A 7,911-nucleotide genomic window follows, 5' to 3' on the forward strand; every position below is an offset into this window, starting at 1 on the left:
GTGTTCCTACAGGTGCTCCCCAGCATGCCTCATTTCAGACCTTGTCAGACCTGTAGAGCCCATCTGCTGTGAGTGAAAGAGGGTACTGAATAGTGAAACACAACTTGAAGCAAGCCAAAACCTGTTTCACATAAAATCTCACGTGGATGTCCAGTGTATAAAGAAACCTGGTGAAAGCACCGGGCATGCTGTCATGGAGCCTCTCATTTCTCCCCACTCCAGTTCAAGGCAGCTTTCAGGAGATGTAGAGGAAAAAGCTTCATCATAAGAAGAACTTGGTAGACCTGAGTTCTCTTTCTGATTCTACCAGAACTATATGGCCTTGCTTAGTTATTGAACAAATTCGAGTCTGCTTGTCTGCTTGTATGCCTTTTAGGGTTATTGTAAGGATTGGAGATTTTTGTGTGTAAAACACTAGGACAGTGCCTGGTCCGTAGCAGGCCACTGTTATTAGTAAACCTTTTTTAAGATAAATTTGCCTTATTATTCTTACGTAATACTTAGGATTTGTTGGTTATGTAGCACTCTTATTAGTTTATAACTTATTTTTTAGTGAAAACATTTTCTTAAGGAGCCTTTTTATTCCGGAATAAGACCTAATGAAAAGACCTGTTAGGAAGCCAAGTGTTCTCAAAGGTCAGGCTGACTCCGTGACTCATTCAGCATTTATCCTTGCAGTTGACGGCCACTTTGTTGTGTAAGATTTCGTGTAAGTGAAACAATGTTTTCAGACTAATGTCATAAATACCTCGCTAAGATGTTTTATTTTTACCAGGTGTGGGGGTACAAATCATCTGAGGTCAACAAAGCATCCTGTACTCTTGAAATTTTCTGTTACTCTCGTAAGGGAGAGCTAGCTTAATTCAGTATTAGGAGCCAACAGAAAATAGTTCCCCAGACCACATTTAAAATAGCACTTAGAGACTACACCAAGAAAAACTTGGCAAGGCAGTTCTTGAGGGAAAATTATCCTTTGTGGGGCAACTTAAGTAGAAGGAAGTGAGTTTTCTTAAATGCAACAGTCATGTTCCTTACTCAGCTACCAACTGTAGTTTTATTTCAAGCCATTTTTCCAGTTTGGGGTTGAACACCTGCCTCACACTCAGGCAAGCCATGTGGTGTCCCCAGCTGCCCCCTCCCTTATGAAGCCCTGCAGTGGTAACAAGGAGCGGGTGACTGATGTTTGGAAACAATGAGAAATCGCTTCCAGTCACTAATGGGTCACAGAGCTTTGCATCCTGAGCTAGTGGCCAAACTCGTCCAGAAAACTTAGTAAATGTTTTTCAGACACGTGTGAAGGCGAGGAATGGTGGGACCCTCCCTGAACAGTCTGCCGCATTTCTACTTAAGGGAAAAGCAAAGCATCTGACCGTGGCTCTCCCTGACGCCGAGGCACACAGGAACAATGCCTCGGTCTCCTTTGTAGGAGGCTGAGGGTCCCTAACCTAGAATCAAGCCCATGGCTCTTTGCTGTGATTAGCAGCTACAAGTAGTGCACATGTGATATGCCACTGTTCTCTAAAGAATTTCGTCTCCAAACTGCTAGAGCATTTTCTAAATCTGATAAATTACAGCATTCCAGGTAACAGTGGTCATGTAGCCCTTTATCCGCAGATGCAACTAGAAAATGGCTTGTCTCGGGTCACAAGGGAATGGCAGAACGTGAGCTGGAAACTGGGTCTTTAAACCTGGGCTAATGCTCTTCCCAAAGCACAATGTTAACATCCAAAGGCCACTCCACGCATCAAAATGGCGTTCACAAATGTCAATCTTGCTAGAAACCAGGATTTTGTATTGTGGCTAAAGTTCCGTATCCTGGTGGACAGAATGGTAGCGTGAACGTAAACCAAAGGCCCTGACTATCTGGACCTAAGAACTTCAGGGCCCACACGAAAAAGTTAAGCTTTTAGGGGAAGGTAAGATGGGCGTGTGTGTACAGACAGTAGCCTCCAAATGCATCTAATTTCTTTTCTAAGCAGTCATAGTCTTCATTTCCACAAGAGGGCAGCAGCCCCTGAATGGTGTTGCAATGGCTGATCATTGAGTTCCAGAAACAGACACTTTCGGCTCAGGGACTGGCAATCAACAGTTTGCCGAATCAAACAGTGCTTTTTTTTGGAGCTGCATGTTAGTCTGGGGACTATAAGGGAACATGCTCTGATAAAAGATAAACTGAAATCGGTGTAAGGAGCCCTGTACTGTGGAATCGGGAGGTCGGGGTAGAGAGATGGCAGGGAAGATCTGGTCCAGCCCTTTCCTGATAACTGAAGGGCCTTCTGAGCATCTGAAGCAGTGAGATCCAGCTTCTAGTGAAGGTGGGACAGTGTCAGGAGGCAGTCTACTCAGGGGTGGGCATCTCTGGTAGTTGCAATTGGAATAATCTTCCTAAACCAAGAAACTTGCCTCCCTCTAACTTCAGGGAGGGATACCCTTGGGCTGTCCCCTAGGGCTCTCCCAGGTGTTAACCCTCTACCATTCTGAAGTTAGTTGGCCACTTCTAAGTCTTCAGTCTAAATGTTTCTAGTTCCCTTAACCATCCCTCGCTTTATGAGTAAGGGGGTTACTCATCTCTCTGGTAACTGAGCAGGTTTGGAAGTCAGATCTAGCCCCTGACATAGTACTTTTTTGTTCTTGAGTCTGTGCTGTCCATAGAAAATCTTCAAACTCTAGAAGCTCAGCTCTTGGAAATCAAGGCCTCTCCCAAACGGGAAGCTGGAGCTAGAGGCGAGCACCGACCATGGGCCTTGGGACCAACTCACAGAGGCCGGGACTCTGATTCAAGCTTAGGTTGCTGGAAACCTCAATATGCTCTGACCTAAGACATTGTATTCTCTGGTTCTACTATACTTTTCCGCAGGATCTACTATTCAGTAGCACTCAAGTGTGGCCGTAGCACTAAGGAAACTTCATTAGTGATTTACCTACTAGACGTTCATTGTTCATGTAAAACTTGGAAAGTACAGATAAGCATGAAGAAGAGAGTTCCATAATCCTGTGACTTTGATGAAATTTAACATTTTATCATATAGAACCTTTCAACAATCATGACTTTACCAACTGTGGCTTTGCCCTTCTGTCTTGTTAAGCCAAAACCCACGGCATTTCTGGCTGCTTTCTCCTTATATATACCATGTATATATAAGATAATGGGAAGCGTGTCAAGAAGATACGTGTTTAAGGTGTAAACTTTCAGTGCATGCGATTACAAAACAGCCTTGTGGTTTAATCTGAGGGGTCCATTGAAAAACAAAAATAATTTCAAAATAACAAAGTTCTACTAAATTCCTTAGATACATGTGCCATGAGGGGAATTGTGGTCCTTTAGCAGTACTTCTCAAAAGCCCCCCCCTTTTTTTTTTTAAATGTCTCACTTTGTCACCCAGACTGGAGTGTAGTGGTGTGATCTTGACTCACTGCAGCCTGCAACCTCTGCCTCCTGGGCTCAAGCAATTCTCCCGCCTCAGCCTCCTGAGTAGCTGGGATTACAGATGCACGCCACCACACCTGGCTAATTTTTGTATTTTTAGTAGAGACGAGGTTTCACCATTTTGGCCAGGCTGGTCTCGAACTCCTGACCTCAAGTGATCCACCCTCCTCGGCCTCCCAAAGTGTTGGAATTACAGGCGTGAGCCACTGCACCCGGTCAAAAGCCCTTTGCTTCTCATGGGTCTGCTGCTGTTTCCTTCAGCCACTTTGGTTTTCAGGGAGGGTTCAGGAAACCATCCTCCATTGTGCTTCTTTCTGGCCTTTGCTACCCGTTTCCCTTCATGAGACCCCAGGAACTGAAGTGGTGAGGATGAATCCTGTGGGACGATGAGGAATGAGACCAGGCTGAAGTGTGGACTTGGCAGAAGCCCTCCTCCACCTCCACCAGAAGGCAGGGGCGGAGTAAGGGCTGAAAGGTTTGAAGGTTTGTATGCACATTTCTGCGTTATCCAGAGAGGGGAGGAGACAGAGAGTGAGTGAGTTACTAGTTACTGTGTGTGTGTGTGTGTGTGTGTGTGTGTGTGTGTGTGTGTGTGTGTATTTAACAGCTTTACTGCAATATAATTCACATACCATCCAGTTCACCCATTGAAAGTGCCATTCAATGATTTTTAGTCACAGAAGTCGCCAAGTGTGCAACTATCACAATCAATGTTATAACATTTCCATACTCTCTCCCCACCCCCAAAAGACTGTACTCATTAGAAGCTACTCTCCATTTTTCCCCAACCCTACCACTGATCTTTCTGTGTCTGGGTTTGCCTGTCCCGGATTTTGTGTGTGTCTGTGTGTGTGATGGAGTCTCACTCTGTCGCCCAGGCTGGAGTGCAGTGGCATGATCTCAGCTGACTGCAACCTCTGCCTCCCGGGTTCAAGCAATTCTCATGTCTCAGCCTCTCGAGTAGCTGGGATTATAGGCATGCACCACCGTGCCTGGCTAATTTTTGTAGAGGTGGGGTTTCACCATGTTGGCCAGGCTGGTATTGAACTCCTGACCTCAAGTGATCCGCCATCCTCGACCTCCCAAAGTGCTGGAATTACAGGCGTGAGCCACCGGCCCGGCCTGTTCTGGATATTTCTTGTAAATGGAATCATACAGCGCTTCTTTCAGTTAGCACAGTGCTTCCCAGTTTCATCCAGGTCATGACGCATCATCAGGCTTCATTTCTTTTTATTACCAAATAATATTTCATTAGATGAATATACTACTTTGTGTGTATCCATTCATTGGTGGACAGACATTTGGGTTGTTTCTGCTTTTGGGCCATTAATGCTGCTGTCAGCATTCATGTGTGAGTTTTTGTGTAGATGTATGTTTCATTCCTCTTGAGTATATATCCCTAGGGGTGGAATGGCTGGGTCATATGATAGCTCCATGTTTAACCGTTTGAAGAACTACCAAACGACAGACCAAAGTGGCTCCCCCATTTTATATTTTCATTGGCAGTGTGTGGGGGTAGAGTTTTTTAATGCCCAATCATCAGATTTGTTCAGGAAGCAAGTAACTTCTAGCTTATTTACTGAGCTTTTGAAGATATACTTAATGTTGTTTCTTAAGAAAAACCAGGTCTTTATTTACTATGAGACTCCAAGTGTTTTAATATAGTTGAAACTAAAGAAACATAAATTTTACATTCTGCCTCTTAATTGCATGGGAAACTGCACTTATTAAGTATTCAGTTTAATGACTATCTAACACTTTATCATAAATACACCCTTCTTTTCTCTGTTGTTTAACATTTAGCATATTTTCAACTTTTGCTTACACTGTGATGGATTTGTTGGTACATAAATATTCATCTGTGTTCTGGGATATTTAAGAGACTTCCGAAAGTATAGGACAAAGAATATGAACAGTACCAAAGCTCATGACTTATATTGGCTCCACCGCTCTAAAAAAGATGTATGACAGCCTTTGGTCTCACCATGATTTCGTTGCAGCCTGTCTAGCACTGGGTGCCCATTCTTGTTAAAACACTAAAACCAAAAACACCTTAATTTTAAGAAAATTTTCTTTTAGAGTAACATACATAGAAAACTGCACAGATCATTACTGTGATAGCTTGACACATTTCCACAAAATAGACACACCTGTGTAACAAGACCCAAGTTACTCGACAGGACACTTCCAGCCTCTCAGAGATCCCCATCCTGTCCCCTTTCAGTGACTAACCATCTTCTCTTTCTCTCCAGAAACCACTATCCTGACTTGTAATAGGGGAAAAAAATCCTTGCTAATTTAATGCATTGAAAAGTATACTGTATTAAAGTAAACCAAGTTATCACAGAATTCCAACATTTTTAAGCCATCTGTATTTCTTGTGGAAATCCAGGGCCTAGCCATGTACTTTGCAAAGCTAGCTTTCTTCCTTTTAAGGTCCCCAAATAGGTGGAGGACAGGGAGCCCACGTGATTTCTACAATCCAGGAAATCTAAATCTGGCCTGCAGCCAGTGTGCCGTGGCTGTGCCCAGGATTCCTCTTGGGCAGCACATGGGACCTCTGTCTTGCCACATTCTCTAGGTAATGATGGACTTTTTCCTGTGCCTCCTATATCACCAAATCAAACTCCAGGGGATGCCAATCCAAGACACAAAGCCAGCAGCAGAGCTTTTACACGATGAATGGACCATTTCACTCAAGGCAGGACACTGCTAAACTCACTGCTCCACTCCTGATCAGTTTTTCTGAGGCGGTGAGCTCCCTTTCTAGAACGGGATAAAATAAATACCTTAGGGGGCCATGGCTCTTTCCCCTACAGACCTGTGCAGAAGTCTGGAATGGGAAGCTCTGGCTCCCCAGCTTAAGGACAAGAGGATCTTTTTCTTAGGTCAGACCTGGCACTTTTCCCCAGCTCTGCCTCTTGGGCTCTGTTCCCTGGTCTTCCCCTTGCTTTGAAAAATACAAATACCAACATACAGGAAGTGACATTAACACAAATTCAAGCAATTGGAGCTCTTTGGGGAGGTATTTAGTACTCTGCTGCTGCCATGTAAAAAGAAGGAATAAGGAATAGAGTTTTCCCCAAGAGCCCAGGAGACATTCCAAGTGCATGGCTGTTGTCAGCACAAACCCCCATGCCCACCTCGACCCACTGTCCTCTAATACTGAAGATAGGGCAGGGGGAACGTTACTGCCCGTTACCTGAGGTTCGGGGAGGCCAAGTAACTGGCCCAGATTTAGTGGAACAACTGGGATTGGAACTCCAGGATGCTGAAATCTAGTGGAGATTCCTTCCGTCACTCTGTTCCTGCTGTGCAGAAAGGTCCTCGGATTGTGGTAGCCTAACATGGAGAATCATGGGCTTTGGAAAACAGCAGATCCAAGGTGAATTCTATGTCTACCGTTACATTATGAGAATTTAGGCAAGTTGTTTACTATCTCTCACCCTATTTATCATATAAATGGGGACAATGAACTGTTAAAGATTAAGTGAAAACACTACAAAATAGCTACCAGAGTATCTGGGTTTGAATCCTGGCTTTGCCTTTTTCTAATTAATTGCATGACAAATGGCAGAAACGTCATACAGTAGAAATGAGAGATGAGAGGTCCTCTAGGTGAGTGGAGAACTGTTTAATCTCGTGGCCTTCATTTCTACATCTCTAATAATATACCTTAAAAAAAAAAAAAAAAAAGAAAGAAACTTAGGGGCCAGGGGCCAGGTGCAGTGGCTCACACCTATAATCCCAGCACTCTGGGAGGCCAAGGCGGGAGAATGACTTGAGCCCAGGAGTTTGAGACCAGCCTGGGCAACATAACAAAACCCTGTCTCTACAAAAATAAAAATGAAAATTAGTCAAGCCTGATGGCATGTATCTGTGGTTCTAGCTACTCAGAAGGCTGAGGCAGGAGGATCTTTTGAGCCTAGCAGTTCAAGGCAGCAGTGAGCTATGATCGTGCCACTGCACTCTAGCGTTGGCAACAGAGCTAGACCCTGTCTCTGAAAGAAAAGGAAAAACAAGCTTTATATTTTTATGATAAAATGAATTCACAGTTTTCAGAGATTTAAGGCCCGTTCCTCAATGAATGTGTCATTTAGCCTTCATTTCCTTACCTGTAAAGCAATCTGAGCGGGATGATCTCTGTATCACCAGGTGATTGTAGACATCCACAGTAGGTACTCACCTCGGCAGCAGTATTCTAAAATTGGAACGATACAGAGAAGATTAGCATGGCCCCTGCACAAGGATGACATGTTTTTAAATTTTTTTTTTTAAAGAAGAAAGAAAAAAATGAAAAGTAGATGCAAACTATTTTATGATCTCATGATCTCAAAACAAAGGGAAGAGTGAGATTCCTTGTCTCCTAGAAGAATTAGTGATCTTAAGTTGCCATGAGTGTCTAGAGGAAGCTAATGTTTTATTGTGTCTCTTACGTGGCTGATGAGAGACACGTTCTATTTTATTAATGACTTGCCCAAGTT

General features: G+C 43.7%; 1 pseudogene; it reads left to right on the plus strand.

Annotated features, from left to right (window-relative positions):
- Nucleotides 1-7,606: 7,606 nt before the first annotated feature.
- LOC111545787 lies at nucleotides 7,607-7,703 on the plus strand (annotated as a pseudogene).
- The last annotated feature ends 208 nt before the right edge of the window (nucleotides 7,704-7,911 follow it).

The sequence above is a fragment of the Piliocolobus tephrosceles genome, chromosome 7, assembly GCF_002776525.5.
Source record: "Piliocolobus tephrosceles isolate RC106 chromosome 7, ASM277652v3, whole genome shotgun sequence".
NCBI lineage: Eukaryota > Metazoa > Chordata > Mammalia > Primates > Cercopithecidae > Piliocolobus > Piliocolobus tephrosceles.